Here is a 19,310-nt window from a genome sequence, read left to right on the forward strand (position 1 = left end):
TTTCCAGCATTGTCATTATAAGCTATAGATAAGAATTTATATGAAAGCATGGTGTCTGTTACATGATATGTACTCTTTCCGTTGTCTTTCCTGGGGAACTTTCTTATACTCCTTCCCTCATCTATATTTAGTAAAATTCTGTCCATCCTTAATTTAGGTCTTATATTACATCTCCAGTAAAGTTTTTCCAATATTCTCAGTTGCAGGAGATTTGGGCTCTCCCTATTTTCTGTACTTGTGGGATTTTAGTCTTTTGAAGAAACAGATCTAAGTACTAGGGGGAATAGCACCTGAGTAAAATAACACTGTATTTGGAAGAAGAAAATAAGAATCAGTGAGAGACGCTATGCAAATGGTGTAAGTAAGAGTGTCTTGCCACCCAATGCAAGGTGATTGATTCTCAGCCCATCTTCTCCCAGCAGGCCGAAGATGGACGTTGTCTCCAGTTTCTAGTATTAGCCACAGAAAAAGGGGCCACTCACTCTTGTTTATGTAGTGAGAGCCAGCTACCAGTCTTCCAGATAGCCCTGAACTTTTAGGATTTGATGCTTTATTTTGGTTAGAATTGAGCAGTCAGTCTAGATTTTTCTGGGAAGACCTTGCTTGGTCAGCAGACTAGAAAGCATCCAGGATGACATTAATCTGACAAGCTTTGAGGGAAACAATCAATGATGCCCAACGCCACTGCTGCTGCTCTGATTGACTGTTTCACACCTGGGACAGTCAGGCAGCTGCATTTAAGAAACAATTTTTTCTTTTAAAAAAAAAAAAGCCCCCATAGTTTTAAAAAAAACAAACATTCATTTGTCATAAAGCCAGAAAGATTCATTCATTGGAACTGATTGTTCATATTTGTAGAATTTAGAATGTTGTAGATGGAAGGGGCCTTAGAGTTGAATAGGGTCTTCAAAAGGAAACAAAAGGCTCTTGCTTTTTGCATGAACAGAGTTCATTCACCAGACAGTGTTTCTTGATCTATGAGGAGTGATTTCAGGCAATTAGCTAATTGGCTGAGGGAGGTGACCCATCAGCTTTGCAGAGAAGGGATCCACATAAAGAATGTGTCTTAAGCTTTCCATGACAGCCAAAGCAGCCCCATTAATCCTCCTGTTAATGACCAGTCATAACCACAGAGGAAGAGTACATTTCACTCTGAAGTGAAGCCATGAAAACCCTAACAAGCTGCCAACAGCTGATCACTATCCCCATCAGCTCAGTGTTGTTTTAGGCTTTTTGAGATATTTCTGAATGATCTTCCAGTTTGGTCTATTGCAAGGGGATAAGAGATGCTCCAGAAACAGTCTTCTGTTTATTTTTAAGTGTTATCAGATGCTTGTGAAAATGAAACTTGTCTGTTGTATAGAAAACAAGGACAAAATTCATTTGTGGCCATCTCCAAAGTCCAGATGGGTGCAGAAAAACAGAAAGGGGATACGAAAATTTTCTGCAGGTAAATGTTTTTCTGGATTTCAAACATAAAAGAAAAGCAGAGTGGAAGAAGAAGGCCATAGACTTGTCAAGAAGGGAATCAGGAGAAGATAACTGGTATAAATCAATAAGTTGAGTCCCTTTACTCCTAAACTGAGAGCCAAGGAAGTTAGTGTCATTGGTCTTTCAAATGTATCACTAAGATGTACCCAGAATGTAAAGTTTCCTCTGACTGAAACAAACACAGGATTGGTCGTTGGGAGACCCAGGTTTTCCTAACACCGCTTACACCTTTGTTAGTTCAGTAGTTACAAGTCAGGGCTTTGGGTCTGGCAGACATGGGCTTGAAGTTTGTTTCTGTCACCTGTCTACTCTATAACCTTTGCTAAGCATATGGTAAGTATGTCAGGAATATTTTCAGTTTATTAAGCTGACTGATAGGGGTTTACATAGTGTTGTCGTTCAGTCGCCAAGTCGTGTCCGACTCTTCACGACCCCACGGACTGCAGCACGCCAGGCTTCCCTGTCCCTCACCATCTCCCAGAGTTTGCTCGTGTTCATTAATAATGTTAAATAGCATTACCACCTTACAGGTCTAGAATAAGAAGTTTCTGCCTTTGGTTTAGAGACCCAGTGTTGTGATCAAGGATGTTTATTCTGTATATCTTCCCATTCACCCATTCATCATGTGTTAGCCTTCAACCTTATGGTTGCATGAAAATCAAAGGCTTTCTCAGGAGCCCTCAGCAGATATCTGCTTATGTCTTTCTGTCCAGAACTGTGAAACATGGATACCCACAGTTAGAAGGAAGGCTAGAAAAGCAAGCCTTCTGCTTTTCTGGACTATAATAGAGGAAGACAGAGGTTGTAAATAGGTATTATGTTTTCCAGTCAATAATGTAATGCCTGGCACAGCATTCAATTAACATTAAATGCTGTTTGTTTTTTACATTTTATTGACGTATAGGTGATTTACGTATAGGTTAATTTCTGCTGTACAGCAAAGTGATTCGATTATACATATAAATATACTTTTTCATGTTGTTTTCCATTATGATTTATCGTAGGATATTGAATATAGTTCTTGGTGCTTTACCATAAGACCTTCTTTATCCATCCTTTGTATAATAGTTTGCATCTGTTAAAGGCTATTATTATGCTGATGGTGACAATAATCTTCCTCTTCTAAAGATTCGAGTGACACGATATTTTACATTTTGCAAAGTACTTTTACTTACTCATGTAATGACCTTGGTGGCTTCTGTTATTGCATATTTAGAGATTCCTTGATGATTGATCCAAAGAATAAAGGTCAACCAGGAAGGACAGCATAGTTCAAGCCTTGACATTGACCTGGCCCAGCTCCAGGTTTGTTGCTTATAAAGCCTTCCTAGACCACCCAGAAGCGCAGCAGTTGCTCACTGCTCTAAACTCCTGATATCACTTCTGACTTATAGTGTTTATCTGCTACTTACATTTTTTAAATACACATGGATTCTTAGCTAGATTTTGAGCTCCTTAATTTCAGAGTTTGCATAGAATGTGCCCTCTGGAATGTACAAAGCAGGGATTCCCTGGAGGTTCAGGGGTAACTATCTTCCCTTTCAGCCATCAGATGCAATGCAGGAGATATGTGTTCGATCCCTAGGTCTGGAAGATCCTCTGGAGAAGGAAATGGAATGTAGGGACGAACTCAATTGCTATTCTTTGATTGACAGAACATTTCCTATTTCTCACCATTAGCTGGATTTGATATAATATAGGAGTGGAATATGATTTAATTATGCTTTTCTGTGGGTAAGAATGTTATCTTCTTTTGCTCAGACCTCCACCATTTTCTCCAGCTTCCACCTTCTTGCTGTTTTCCTCCTAAGAGAGCAGTATGAATTGTCAGGGGGTGAAGTGTATCATCTCTCCCCAATGTACTATGTTATGACTCCCTAGCCTCTTCTGAACTAAGTCTTGACTCTGACTTCACTAAGAAGAATTTCGCCCTTTTCTTTCTGTTAGGCCCTGCCCCTCACTGCCACATGTGAGACTGCAACCAAAGAAAACCATTGCAGGGCTGCTTCTCTGGTGCCTTTTGTATATTCCACCACTGTCCTTACAACTTTTTGAAGAGTTGGCTTAAGAGGCAAATAGTATTGGATAAGGAAATCAAACCCATTGACTGAAATCTGCAGTGAGGTATGAATCATTATCTGATCTCTTGCTGAGACCACATGCTAAGAATGTGTAGGGATCTTGGAATTTGAAGATATTAAGTGAATGCTTCACAGGAGTGTCTAGTAGCAAAGCTCATTGGAGAGCCCTGTTTCCAGGTCCAATATTCTCTCAGCATCGCCCTTGGCTAGCGCCATAGTCTTCAGAAGTAATGCCAGGGGAGTTACAGCCAGACTCTGAGTAGGTGAATCCAGTGGCTCTCTTCTCTTCATCATGACTCCGATTTTAGAAGCAGAGAGTAGTTGCTAACATATTCTAGTTTAATTTATATCACTTCTTACGTCACTGATCGAATTTGTTCTTTATTTCCAATAGTACAAAAACCAAGAATTTCTTAACATCATGTTTTCACACCCTTTGGCCACTTGATTTTCCCATATTTTTAATTCCTGTCCAATTTTCACTCTTTGATGATGCTTATTATTTAGATATGGGCTTCCTAGGTGGCAAAGCAGAAAAGAATCTGCCTGCCAACCCAGGAGATACAAGAGATGAGGGTTTGATCCCTGGGTCAGGAAGATCCCCTGGAGAAGGAAATGGCAACCACTCCAGTATTCTTGCCTGGAGAATTCCATGGGCAGAGGAGCCTGTGAGCTACAGGCTGGGGGTCTCAAAGAGTCGTACACGACTGAGCACATACAAACACGCACGCACAATGAAATGGCAGGTGCAGTACGTACATTTCCAAGTTATAAAATAAACTTAATTTGCAGACACACGGAGACAAAACACAAAATCCTCATTATCTATCTATATAATAAAGCAGTTCACCAAGGCTTAGGAGATTCAGGGTGCCAGTTAAATAATTCCCCTTTCCTTCTGATACAGATGTTAGGAAGAAGGTATCAAATGGAGGTAAAGGTGCCAATTCTACTCATAGCCGCCCATTAGCTCCTTAAGTGTGGTTTGGAAAGGTAAGTCTAGGAGAACTCTCTGCAATGAGTGGAATCTAAACCACCAAGGAGTATAGAGAGTAAGAACAGAGGAAGCTGAGGATGAAATCCTGGGGGGTTGTGGATCTTAAATGGATCCCATAAAACTGAAAAGGAGCACAGAGATGCAGGAAGTGGTGGTGTCAGATAATCCAAAGGATTTGGGAGCCGCATTAGGAGAGAAGGAGCGCTCAGAGGCTTCGAATGCACCAACAACAAAGGCATCCAGGGGATTTTACAACAAAAGAAGTCTTAGATCATCGTCCCTGGTTAAAAAAAAGAAAGAAAAAAGGCAAAAACAATGTTCCGTTCTCCCTGCCCAGCCTCCCTAGACACTGATCACGTAGGACCACCTACGTTTTGGTTTCCAGTGTACCTTCACATCTGGCTCCCATTGGGTGCAAAAATATGGCACAGAAAGATTTTAGGTCTCAGAGTATTTATTATAAACCTGAAAGTATACGTGTTTGCGTGTTTGAAAGATGACTTGTGATGAGATTTTCCTCTTGTAGTCGGGGCCCAAGGTTCTGGGTGTGAGGACTTATAAACTGCTTGGTTAGGAGTGTATTCATGGGGCAGCAGGGTGATACACCCTTCAGAAGTTATGCCCTCCTCCGTCTGATGTTTGTAGAATGCGTTTTTCCTTTTAAACTGAGATTCTTGATCTGTTGTTGTTCAGTGCTGCAGGGGGTACTCTGATGCTGGGGCTCAATAAAGAGTTGGCAAAATTAGGCTTCTAGAAGTAAAACAAGAGAAGGGGAAAGAGAAGACTCTGAAAACAAACTCCGTCTCTTCAAATTTCTGCTCAGGCCCTAGGGCACGGAGGGAACTCCATGGGCCTGCCTCTGCCTTTAAACATCTACAGAAACGTTCTTTCTTAAAAATCAAACAAACAACACCCTGTAATAGATAATTTTTAGTCTCCTCAAGTTGCATTTTAGTTTTCTCACTGTTCAAGCCAAGCTTTGATCTGTCATTACAAATGCCTTCAAGTACAAATAGATTTCCTGCATTCCAGAGCCACCTTCCGGCAGGTTTTCCAACCCTTTAAATCTTCCTAAGTCTTACATTGTGAGGTTTATTCCTTGATTATCGAAATTCACATAGACATCGGATATCATTTACACTACCTAGCCCCTTCGCTCGTCATTTGAGTTAGGCTCTGTGTCTAAGACTCTAGGGTCCTTGCCTTCTGTGTAGTAATGACTTATATGAACAGAGAGCCTAGAATACAATGAGGATTTGATGAATGTTAGATTGAAATTTAAATCACACTGGGGGCCTGATGAGCTTTTTCTAAGGAATAAAGCCAGTGGCAAGTTGGTCTTCCTAGGCTGGTGTTCAGGGAGAGTTTCAAGCCAGTAGCTTCCTTAGACACTTCTTGAAGAACTGTGGGGCCCTGGGGCCTCACCGCTAGCTTCCAATAGCCTGTGTATTTTTAGTCCTTGCTTTTCATGTTAGTTTCCCGTTAACTGCTTGCAGGAAATCTTTTCTTGGACATAATCTGCCCATTTCCTGAAGTCTTCCTCTCCACATTGTGTCAGTTGGGGATGAATCAAGTCAGCAGTTTTGGAGAGAGTGTGCTCTCTCTCCTGCCACAGCCTCCCCCCATTGTGGGTACCAGAAAGCTGCCTTTCTTGTCTGTTTCTAGGGGTGCGGGGAGGAGGGGCAGACCCTTGGTGTGTGTCAGCCTCTGAGACTGCCTGACACAAATGTCCCTTTGTACGCAGAGGGGGCATGTGTGTTTTCCCCCTTCCCAATGGATACTTTCATTTATTAGGCCCGGATAGTGTCCTGCGAGCTGTAAACAGTGATATAGGAGAGAAAGAGCTGTCTTAGTGAAGACACAGTAGTGGCAGCAACTGCTTTTTCTTCTCTGCCCCTCACTGCTTTTGTCCATTGTGGGTTTGGTCTGATTTAAGCCAGCCTAGGACCTCTCAGTCCCTTTCCAGGGCCCAAACCAGTTGGACACGGTTTCTCTTACCTTGAAGACTTCAAACTTGGAGAAAGAAGTTTTCCGTGACAAGGATAACAGTTCCTCATATTTGTACAGTGTTAGTTTTTAAACATGTTATGTCTTCTGAGGAAGTGAAATTCTGGCTTTGTGATCCCTTAAGAATGTAGGATTTGGATCAAAAGATAGGAGTTTGAGTGCTGGCTCTGCTCTTTTAATAACTGTGAGACCTCAGGCAAGTTAGGGAGCTAATACAGACTCCACTTGGCAGGGCGTTCCAGAGTTTAAGTGAGAAAACGAGTTCCTGCCACATAGGAAACACTCAAATATTAACCCCAAGAAGTGGGAGTGGATGGTGGGAAAGGAGTGTTAAAGGAGATAATGGAAATGACTGTGCTATGCATAAAATCCTAATAACCATTTTAGTTAGTGTTTGAGTTGAGGTCTCAGGATAAGCATTTTCTCTCTCCTTTAAAGCCACCCAGTTCATCTGACCTCATTCTGACCATTCCTTCCTTCTTTCAAACATCCATCACTGTGACCTCTTCTTTCACATGATTGCATGGATCTTCTACCTAAAGCAAACCACTGTTTCTTGAGGGCCAGTCACTAGCCAAGTGTTCAGCGCAGAGTAGGGTTCAACACTTACTTGAATGGGTACTCGGAAAAACCCCGAAGTGCAATCTCTTTCCCATCCACTGGGGCCTGCCCTTAAACTCAAACTTATTTCTTGATTTTTATACCCAGGGATCAGTGCAAGAAATGGAAACCACTCCAGATACTTTGAACAGGAAGGAATTTAACTTTAGGTATTAGATGCTAACCAAATGTTAGCAAGAACTAAAGCTGTGTTTTCTGGTCTAGGACTCCAGAAGTGATAGTCACTCTTTGCCCACCCCTAGAATACCATTGAGGTGATCAGTCCAACCCTCTTCCCCTGCTCCATTGCTGTGATCTGGCAGTTAGGAGGTCACACTTGAGAAGCTCCTGCTGCAACTGCCCCATGGCACTCAGGAAACTGAAAAACGCCTCAGCTTCATAAACACTTGTGGTATCAATATATGTGTACTTACTTGCCAGAGGACACAAGAAGTAGCCAAGAGGAGGCAAGTGGCAGTCACCCCACTTCCAGCTTACCTGTCTTGTGTGAATACGCATAATTGGTAGATTAACTGCAAGCAGTCTGTAAAGTGATTTTTTAGTTTTCCACTATTTTCAACTAGAAGGAGAGTGGGATGGCAGTGGAGTGAGCCAACCTATATGCCACACTGGTTTCATCTAGAAAGTATTTTGGGTAGCAATATGTCAGGATAGAAACTAGAAGAGGAAATACAGGTCCCTCTCCATCTAGTTGATTCCTTCCAAGTACAGAACTGCTTCCATAGAATATGTTTTGGATGCATATCTCTGTGGGAAATCTTCTATATTTCCACCTGGCTTTCAAAGGGGACTGATTGACCTGGTTGGCTCTCCTTGTCACTCATGGGATATACCGAAAAATGCTGGGTGAATGCCTTGTATATATGTCAGATATTGTCCCAGGCAAAGGGAACACAAAGTCAAAAAAGAGAGGCAGGATGCTGCTTTAAAGGAGCTCTCGAAAGTCCAGTAGGGTGACACAGAATGAAAATAGGAAATGACAACAAATGCTAAAATGAAGATGTTCTCAAGGATCACAGATGAAAGATACATAAATCAGATTGGGGGATAAAATGAGGATAAATATAGAAACACAGTGTGTATTCATGTAAAGAGTTAAGTGTAAAGGATTTTTATTAATTTTAGGAGCCTGTAAGTGTGGTCTGATAAGCTTAGATATAATCTCTTTCTCTCAATCACCCAACCCAGACACAAGACCCCAAAATGTTCTTTATTTTTCCTAAAACCTTTTAATGAAAAATGTCAAACATACAGCAAAGTTCAAAGAATTTTACAGTTTATGCCCATATATCCACCATCCAGATTCCACCATTAATACTTTATGACACCTGCTGTATCACATATCTGTCCACCTGTCAATCCCTTCGTCGATCCATTATTCATCTTATTTTTTAAAGCATTTAAAATAAATTGCAGGCATCGTATTTTTCCCTAAATATTTCAGCATGCATATCATTAACTAATTAACCAAAGTCCAGGGTTTGTTCAGTATTTTTCTTTAAGGTAAAGTTTACTTTGGCCAACTGATGCAAAGAATTGATTCATTGGAAAAGACCCTGATGCTGGGAAAGATTGAAGGCAGGAGGAGAAAGGAATGACAGAGGATGAGATGGTTGGATGGCGTCACCGACTCTATGGACATAGTTTGAGTAAGCTCTGGAAGTTGGTGATGGACAGGGAGGCCTGGCGTGCTACAGTCCATGGGGTTGCAAAGAGTTGGACACGACTGAGCAACTGAACTTAACTGAAAGTTTACAGAGTGAAACGCCCAAGTCTTAAGTGGTTGTTCTCTGAGAATTGGTAGACATATACCTATGTAGTAACTCAAGCACCAATAAATCTATAAAACATTACCATCATGCCAGAGAGCTTTCTCATGCCCTTTCTGGATAGTTCCTACCCTACTCTCCAGGAACAACCATCATTCTGATATATCGCCCCCCCCCCCCCCCGTAAATTATTGTTGCCTGTTTTGGAATTTCATATAAATAGAGTCTTACAGCATGTGCTTTTTTGTGTATGTCTTCTGTCAGTCAGCATAATACTTTTGAAATCCATCCATGTTGTTGTTTATTTTAATAGCCCATTCCATTTTATTGCTTAGCAGTATTCCATTGCATGCACACACCATAGTTTATCTGTTTTCCTATGGATGAATACCTGGATTGTTTTCAGCTTGGGGCTATTATGGGGGGGTGGGGTAGGGGGGGAACAACTCTGAACTTTTACTTTAAAAAAATTGAGTTTTATCTCCTCAAACAGTTTTACATTTGTAGAAAAATCGAGACTATAGTACAGAGGATTCCCACATACCTATACCCAATTTCCCCTGTTATTAACATCTTACACTTAATGTCCTTTTTAAGACTCCCTCTGACTCAGTGTTTTTGGCTGATTGCTTAATGGATTGATGTTTGGAAAGACTGAAGATGCAATGCTACCAGTAAATACTCTGCAACAGGAAATTGATTTTGTCATCCCATTGAAATCATTGACCCAGGATTTATTTTGTCCAGTCTGTTGGAATCATGAATGTCTAGAGGTTAATATATATATCCTTTCATTCCTGAGGGTCTTGCTCCAGGAAGAGCTCAGGGTCAGGGCCTTGGGTCTGCAGGTGGAAGAACAGGGTCTGCACTAGCAAATGATTGCTCCACCACCATTTTCTATCTATTCCACTTCTAGGCTTTCCTGTCACATCCAGCAAATCTTCAACAAGGCTATAAGACTTTTTCCCAAAGCACAATTTATGATTGTAACAACAATTAATGTTTATGTTGCCCTTGCCAGCTTATAAAGCTCATTAACATCCATTTCTTCCTCATTTCAATCTAGTAAGGTATATATTATACTCACCTTATAAAGGAAATACTAAATGTCAAAGGAATTAAATTGCTTCTCCAGAGTCTCACTGCTGTTGATTAAGAGTTTAGGATATAATCCCAGGTCTGTCTTCCTCTTAAAGCCTAAATTTTTCTCCCGATATCATATTTTTTCTACTTAAAATTTGGGGCCCCACCATTTTATTTCTTAAATGATCTAAGACCCCTTGTGATTGGGACTCAACCTACTATTTCATTCTCGTCTTTTCCTGAGACTCTCTCGGCTCTAGAAACACTCAGTAGTAAAGTGTTTCCTGAACACTTCACGAGTATTGGTACCTCCATACATTTTGATCATCATGGCTTCCCCTTTATGTTCAGAGTTTTGTTTTTTTTTTTTCTTTCTTCCATCTTTGATCTCTTGTTCCTAGAATTTGCTTTTGGGAATTGTTTTTTTTCCAATCCTTTAAGACTTGTCTCTGATATTATTAGTTCCACAAGAAACATCCCTGGATCACTTACTTTCCCCTGCCCCCACCCCTCTCTGCTGATTCCCAGCATGAGGTACATGGGTCTGTATTCTGATCATATATTAGACTTCGAATGCCCAGCAATCCCATTCCATATTCAGATACAAAGTTGACTGAATCATGATCCTTTAGAGTTTCAGTCTGTGGTGGGAATTAGATGTGTACAGAAGTGATGATAATATAGGGATTAAAAATTGACCCAGATATAGACGTGTCCAGTTCCCACTGTGGACCCAGCATAGATGCTCAGTACATACTTGTAGAATTGTATTGAATAATAAGAGGTGTAGTTTCCCAAGTGGCACTAGTGATGAAAAACTCACCTGCCAACGCAGCAGACGTAGGAGATGCGGGTTCAGTCCCTGGGTCAGGAAGATCCCCTGGAGGAGGGCATGGCAACCCACTCCAGTATTCTTGCCTGGAGAATCCCCATGGACAAAGGAGCCTGGCAGGCCACAGTCCATGGGGTCGCAGAGTCGGACACGACTAAAGCGAGACTTGCATTTGCGCTTAGTAGGAATGAATGATCTTGAGCATAGCCTGTGGTTAAATAGACAGGGTCCTCTGCCCAAATACATTTCTATTCAGTTTCTCCTTAGCCTTCATCTCACTGGGTCAGAACTGTGTCTCCTCTGGACATGTTTCAGGGTAGCAAACTGAGTGCTCAAGTGATTCGAGTATTGTCTAGTCTGTGTTTTCATCTATTCAGCAAGAATCACTGAGGTCCCTGTTCATGTTGGTGTCTCTGTCTGTATCTGAGAATACAAAGATGACCAAACTGTTACTCTTGAGAAGCTCAAGCACTTCAGGAAACTCAGAGCAGAATGTAGACACCTCACAGGCAAATAATGAAATAATTAATCTGAATCTTTTTTGGAATAAGACAAAGCTAATTTAAAGTAACAATTTCTTTTCCTATAGGAAAGCCCTTCAGAACACTTTCATGACCATAATTTAGTTTTTAGCTCTTCATTTAGATTTTTTAACCCACAGAAAAAATACTGTACAAATTTGATTCAATTAGAGTTTACTACTCTAATTTTATTGACCTGTGACCATGACGTATCATTTCATTTTTACAAGGAAAACTAAAGTAATGCAAAAGCAAAATCCCCCGAAATGTTTATCAACATGAGCTTAAGTAGTTTTTTCATTTGAATGGTGTTTGTGTTTGCTGGCCCTCCTCTGGCATCAAGTTGTGATGGTTTTAAATAAGACATTTATCTGACAAGGTTGGAAGCATCTTCTTTGGGTACTAATATGGAATGAGCCCCAAGATATAATTTAAGTGGAAAAAAATAAGCCTCAGTTACATTATCTGTCATGATACTGAATCATAGTATACAGCCATTTGTATGAAAAAGGAAATACTATACATATTCACTGTTGCATACATAAAATGTCTCTGAATTGAAACACAAGAAACTCATAACAGTGATTATCTCTACAAAGCAGAAAGCAGGATGGCTGGGGTTAGGGTGGAAGAAGCCGTTTTTCTGTTTGCCATTTTATACCTCTTGATTCTTGAGCATTGTTACTTCAAAAAATGCAGTGTTTAAATGAGTGGAAATGCTTTAGGAATAATTTACTAGTGGAATTCATAGGAATAAACAATTGTGGATTTTTTTTTTTGTTCATGGCATTATTCAGCTCATGTTTTCTGGTAAAATCACCCTCTAAGTATAATCTCTATATCTCCCGACTACTGACAGTGTGGTGGTTGTCAGGGTGTTGCTAAGTCATGTAAGATTCTTAGAAATCGCATACTTTAGGTTGGCAGTAGTTTCTGTGGTCAGGAAGAAGGTGCGTATAAGGAGAGATAGAGTTCCTGGAAACCTAGCATCATAGGCTTTCAGGGCCAAGAGGTCCAGGAGTTCGTCCAGTTCACCCGTCGCTGTATACCTGTATGCTTTCTGTGGCATTCCTGCTTGGTGGCCACCATTACTAAATGTTGCTCAGTATTATTAATGCTAGCTAAGTAAGAGTGCCTCAACTTCGCCCTCTCTGTGCTGCCCAGGGAGATCACTGGACAAGAAATCGGGTTATCGGACGTCTAGCCTCAACCCTGTTCACTAAGTGGCTTCAGGTAAACGACCTTCCGTCTCTGGGTCTCTTTTTTCTCCATCTCTAGATTCAAAGCATTAGATTGTGCCAGAGGTGGAAGGTACAAGGAACGGCTGCTGCCACTTCCCCCTCTCTGCCCATGAGAAACATCTCTGTGGTTTTAGCAGTTTCTTTACGGTAGATAAACACAAAAGAAGTCTCAGAACGCTTCTCAGCACAGTCCAACTGGAACCCATAGGTAGGACTTGGATGGGACTTGGCAAGTGAGATAAAAATCATTCCCTTCCGTCTCTAAGGTTCTCAAGCAGCAGTGTGCTGATAAACGTTTAACAGCAGGTTCTGAGAAAGAAAAAAAAAAAGATACCCTGATTTATAGAATTGGCCAGTTTCCGTGATGTAAATACTCCCACCGACTGATTTCAGATTACTAAGGTGAAGTCAGCTGAGTTGCAGAATTACTGAAAATTTAACAATCAGCTTTTGTGAGCTGATAGAAGCTGACTCCAGCACATCGCTGTAAAATGGATGACTTTGAATTAACTGGCCACAACCATAAGTGAAAATGACCAACCACCCTACAGAATTTTATCCAGAGGCTTTACAGTCTTGTGGGTTTGGGAATACTTGAGTGTCATGAGATCTTTATTTAATTCTTCTCCTTCCCTGAGCCTCAGTTACTCTATCCATAAAATGGGACAAAGGATTCCTACCTCATAGGATTGCAGTCAATAATGAGAGACTGCATGTAAATCACTTAGCACAGAGCCTGTCTCCTTCTGTGACCTCTCAGATATTCCCCTCTCCTTAACAGTGTGGAGGCTGCTATGCTTGATTGTGTTTTCATCTTTCTCAGATTCCCAAAAAACTTGTCATTGCTTTCCCTCCAGCCCTTCTCTTTTTCTAATCATTACACTCCCTTAACATTCCCTTTTCCTTTCTCTCCTCTGCTCTGATATACTCAGTATTCTGTCTGAATGGAATGTCAGTATTTAATCTTGCTGCTACCTAGTCTTAATGTTTTATCTGTATCTTCTATCCAAACCTCTCTTGGTAATCTATGCTGTTGGAGATTATAGGCACACTTGTGGACAGACGCCAGCTCTGTGTCCTCCATCACAACACCATGAATAAATAAGTGTTAATAAATCACCACTCAGGATCAAGAGTACTGCGAAAAAGAGCTTTTCTTAGGCAAATACCATTGAAGACTGCTGCAGAGCTGTCCAGAGCTTAGTAGCAGACACCTGGTATATGCTCGTGACCAAAGACTTGACAGGAGGTGGAAATAATTTCACAATTTAAGAACATATCTGTTTTTTTCAGCAAGTGGAGCACTTTTGAAAACTTGTCCCAAAACAAAAGTTTGGTTAAAACAGATATATAGTCTTCTCCCTCCTCTTGTGTAATGTTTATAAAACAAGTGGTGTTAGAGGAAATGCAGTGTAATCTGTGCTGTATTTCCTTATTACAACATCAATTTCCAAACACTGAACACACACACTATGTTCCAGACACTGCTGTGGGCTGGAAGTAAAGAGATATGAGACACGGTTCCTGCCTGCGAGGAACTTATTTACAATCTATAGGCAAGATAAGCCAGCCAAGACTTACCTCTTGAGTGGAACAGCATAAATAGGTAAATGTAAGCAGTAACAGAGGTCAGTTGTATTTCCATTAGTCTACGATCGTGGGAAGGCATTCTGGAAGGAGTGATCTGGGGAAACTCTTCCCCTCTGCCGTGTCTCATGGCAGTTGGTACTGTGCTGAGCTCAATAAACCCTTGTTAGAAGGATGATCATATCCACTCCCATTGCCTCAGTTACCAGGCCTATAGGCTGATGACTTCCAAATCTGTATTTCCAGCCCACCTATGAACTTTGAGGACGGAATCCTTGGCTTACATAGTTCAATGCCACAAAAATGGCTTGAAGACCTTCCAGGTGTAAATGTCTAAAATTATACTCAGTATCATCTACCCAGTACCAAATTTCCTAGTGCTCCGGGAAAGCTGCATTCAGTTGGCTCAAGCCAGAAGTCTAGAAGTCATTCTTCTGTATCACCCCTCACATTCTAGCAATGAATCAAGTGAGTGAAGTCATTCAGTCGTGTCCGACTCTTTGCGACCCCATGGACTGTAGCCTACCACGCTCCTCCATCCATGGGATTTTCCAGGCAAGAGTACTGGAGTGGGTTGCCATTTCCTTCTCCAGAGGACCTTCCCAACCCAAGGATCGAGCCCGGGTCTTCTGCATTGTAGGCAGACACTGTACCGTCTGAGCCACAAGGGAAGTCCTAGCAATGAATAGGAAGTTGATTCTAGCTATTAAATATGTCCTTTGCGTGGCCTCCTCTTTCTCTCCATTACCCCACAGTAGCCCAAGCCACCCTCACCTCTCACTGGGACTGTAATAGCCTCCCGGTTGATGGTGCTTGACCGTAGTTACTCCTCTCCAGCTTTTCACACACCAACCAGAGTAATCTTTCCAGAACAGAAATCCAGCCATAAGCTCTCCTTTTCTGGAAACTACAATACTTCTCTGGTCCTGAGGATAAAGTCCAAATTCCCTAACTATTTCCACTGGCTTTTTCTGATCCCTTCAGTAAGGATAAGACACTCTTGCTATTCATCCCACTAGCACACCACGTTTACCTTTATCCTAATATTGATCATGCTTTATTGTAAGTACTTGTTTCTTGTTGACATTTCTGCTAGGCACCAGGCTCTGAGATCAAGGACCATGTTTGTATTGTTTACTCAGTCCCTCAGCCCCTGGCAGAGTGCCTGGAAGAGTACATGGTAGAATACTGAATGTATAAATTCATTACCTTAAATGAATTTTTAATAATAATTTCCTGCCTTAAAAATGAATAGAAAGCCACTCATGTAACTCATTGCTGAGTTTGGTTAGTCATGTAAATTTTCTTACAGCATGTCTACCTTAAGTTGTCTACTCAGGTAAGAGGTTGCAATTTCTGTCATTATATCTGGTTCTCTTGCAGAGATCAACATTACAAAGCCTAAGGGAAAGTCAGAGAGGTAGACATGGGAAGAAAAAAAAAATCTCAAAAAAAGAAACGGCCACTTTTTTTGGCCTCTGATGCTGTGTGTCTTCACGCATGTACAGTTTTCTTTCCTTTGAATTATTCCCTTAGTCACTTGCCAGAAAGGAGAATTATCGGGCAAGAGGGAATGAGCATTTTTAAGGCTCTTGAAATACTGCCAAATTGTTTTCCAAATACATCATATCAGCAAATAGCTTTGAGCAATGGACAGGGGTGTCTGTTTAATCACACACTTACCACCACTGGGGAACGTCATGAAAATCTTTTTTGCTAGTGTAATAGAGGGAGGGGAAACAAGTCTTCCCCATTCCCTCTAGCTAACGGTGGGTCTTTTTAAATGTGCTCCTTCAGGCAGCCCTTTCTGAAGGAGTGTCTTGCCCCTCAAAGACGGTTCAGAGGCTGTGAGGCTCACAGCCTCACCCTCACGGGTCCCTGGGGCACAGCCTTTCCGTTGGGCCGTGGTGGGGAGGGGTGGCGATGGAGGGAAAACATAACACAGACCCCACCATTGTTAGGGGATGAGGTCGCAGGGATAATGCTGTGAGAAGGGATGAAAAGAACGATTCTCCATTCTTAATTGTCGTGATTCCCAGGGATGAGGCAACAGCTCCAGCACGGGAAGGGATGGGTCTTTGCTGCAGCCAGATGCTCTTTTTCACTGCTGCCTTCCAATATTTCTCATCCAAAGTGGGTGAAGAGGTAGCCTCGCAGCTGAAACAGATTAACTTTTGTGCCAGTTTCCTCCGTTTGAGTGATTGCCATGGACCTGGAGACATTCACAAATAGTCAGAAACCGTTTAGACAGTAGGAATGTGGTTGAGGGCCCATAATGTTAAGAGCCAACCTTCTGGAGCGCGCGCACCGTTCCTGTCAGTGGGAGCTGCGTGAGGCAGGGAGAGCTTTCTTCCCTCCTCTTCTGCCGCGGCCTTCCCTCATCCTGTTTTGTCTGTGCTACCGCAGCAGCTTCCTGTTGCCCTGAACCTTCCCTCTTGTCCACTGTTGCCAAAGTGATGTTTCTATGACATGCACATCTGATCTTGTCTCTCTCCAGCTTCAGCTGTCAGTGTTTCCTCACTGCTTAGAGCATAAAATCCGAGCTCCCTTTCCCACTCTTTGGGTGTTTGCCAGTCAGGCCCCAGACTGCTCTTCCAGCCTGGCCCCCATCTCTGCTGTGGACTGTGCCCCCGCTAGTGCGTCCGTTCTCTGTAAGGACTCCCGTTGGTCCTTCTGCCTCGTTCTGCCCGACTGACTCTTTCTAATCCCTCGCATCCCTCCTCAAAAATCAAGGCCCCTCAATTATCACCTCTTTGGTGGATTTTCCTGGATTCCCCCTAGCAGTTAATCACACTCTCCTGTAACCTTACACCTACATGGTGATGTCCACTTTGTTTCTCTCAAATCAGAAATTACCGGCTTCCTTTTCTAGGTTTGTTTTCGTGAATCTCTCAGCCCATCACAGTATTTTGCACATAATAAGCGCTCAAAAATGCTTCCTTTCTGCTAGCCTATTCTTAATCTTTTTAGCCTTCAGTGTGTTTGTATTTTTTACAGCTGAAAGGAAATGTAGAATAGTTTAATCCTTTTTTTCTTCTTTTTTTTTAATGGTTAAAATTCCAAAACTCAGTTAGAATTGTGGAATTGTACAGAAGTTGTCTTTTTGCGATTTTAGCTTGCAGGGTTCATCCATGTTGTTGCATGTGTCAGAATTTCCTTTTTAAGGCTGAGTGATATTCCATTGTATCTATATACTGCATTTTGTTTCTCCATTCATCCATAGATGGACAGTGGATTGCTCTCACCTTTTGGTCACTTTGAATAATGCTGCTGTGAACACGGGTATACAAATATCATTTGAGACCTTGTTTTCAATTCTTTTTTGGTATATACCCAGAAGTAGAAGTGCTGGGTCATATGGAAATTCTGTTTTTAATTTTTTCAGGAACCACCAAACTGTTTTCTATAGCAGCTGCACCACCCACATTCCCACCATCGTGTACAAGGGCTCCAGTTCCTTCACATCCTTGCCTCACTTGTTACTGTCTTCTTCTTTTTTTGGATAGCAACCATCCTAGTGAACATGTGTTGGTATCTCACTATGGTTTTGATTTGCGTTTCCCTAATGATTGGTGAGCTTGAACATTTTTTCATGCACATATTGGCCATTTGTATATCTTCTTTGGAACAATGTTGGTTCACATCTGCCCCTTTTTTACTGAGGTGGCTTTTGCTGTTGTTGAGTTGTAACAGTTCTTCACATAGTCTAGATATTAAGTCCTTATCAGATATATGATGTGCAAAAATTCTTTTTCTCAGCCTGGGTTGTCTTTTCACCCTTTTGACCATGTCCTGTGATTCACCGAAGTTTGTAATTTTTCTGTAGTTCAATTTACCTGTGTTGTTCCTTTGGCTACCTGTGCTTTTGGTGTTATATCCAAGAAATCATTGCCAGATCCAACACAGAGCTTTTCCTGTGTGTTTCCTTCTAAGAGTTTTATAGTTCTAACCCTTACACTTAAGTCTTTAAGCCATCTTTAGTTGATTTTTGTATACCGTATGAAGTTTCATCTTCGTTCTTTTGCATGTGGATATCTACTTGTTGAACAGTTACATGACACCTCATTTTATGTGCATGATACTTTTGGGATGTTATAAAGATCTAACAGATAAGAAAACAGAAGTTGAAATATGCCTGGAGACCCTCTAAAATCAGGGCCGTTTGTAACCTAGGTAGGCCAAAGGCATAAAAGAAGAAGACTTTTATGATATCAGTATAGGCTAAGAAGAAGACAGGAATGGAGTAAGAGGGGAAGAAATCGCATAAGCAGCCAGCCCTAATCAAAACTTAGGGGTGGGCTTCAAGTTCACGCAAGACTTTTGATGCCGGGAAAGACTGAGAGCAGGAGGAGAAGGGGGCTACAGAGGAGGATGGTTGGATGGCATCACTGACTCGGTGGGCATGAACTTGCACAAACTCCAAAAGATGGTGAAGGGCAGGGAAGCGTGGCATACTGCAGTCCAAGGGTTGCAGAGTCAGACACGACTGAGGGACTGAACAACAACAGTTTCTCCACCTGCCCTTTTTTTCCCTCCTTCCTCATGTGACTGTGCTTCTCTGATTCTCTTAAGGTAGCTCCTGCAGTTTGCTGATTCTTTTGAAATTCTTTTTAGAGGGTCATTTATAGCTTTTCCACCATCTGTCCCAGCCTGTTTTCCTTGTGTCTCTCCTTTCTTGCCATGATGAACCCCGACTTGAGCTGTGTTGGTTCTCACTGCCACCTTTCAGCCTCCCTTTAGTGCACTGCTGGGCTCCTCCAGGGCCTCATACTCATCCCTGTGTCTCCATGGCAGGCGGCACAGTGCTAGCCACAGATGTGGGTGCTCAGTAAATATGTTGAAAAGATGACTAGGCAGACAGACTTTGTTCATGTGTAATCTTGAGTGCATAATCATCGTATTCATATTTGTATTGATATCATCTACTCATTCATAGTGATGATGAATGTACAATCATTCAGTACATGCTTTATGTCTTGAAAGTCAAAGTGAAGCCGCTCAGTCATGTCTGACTCTTTGCAACCCCATGGGCTGTAGCCTACCAGGCTTCTCTGTCCATGGGATTTTTCAGGCAAGAATA

At 41.7% G+C, this 19,310-nt stretch overlaps 1 protein-coding gene across 2 annotated transcripts in view; it reads left to right on the forward strand.

The window, feature by feature from the left end:
- Nucleotides 1-19,310, forward strand: part of GAB2 (GRB2 associated binding protein 2) — a 183,200-nt gene that overhangs the window by 67,242 nt on the left and 96,648 nt on the right. The window contains exon 1 of one of the 2 annotated variants that reach the window (XM_025286254.3): nucleotides 12,399-12,635. The exons of the other annotated variant lie outside the window; for it this stretch is intronic. The gene's annotated coding sequence lies outside the window, so the exon portion shown is untranslated. Of the gene's footprint in view, nucleotides 1-12,398; nucleotides 12,636-19,310 lie in introns of those variants that run through there. 2 annotated transcript variants of the gene reach the window in all.

This window comes from Bubalus bubalis, chromosome 5, assembly GCF_019923935.1.
Source record: "Bubalus bubalis isolate 160015118507 breed Murrah chromosome 5, NDDB_SH_1, whole genome shotgun sequence".
Lineage (NCBI taxonomy): Eukaryota > Metazoa > Chordata > Mammalia > Artiodactyla > Bovidae > Bubalus > Bubalus bubalis.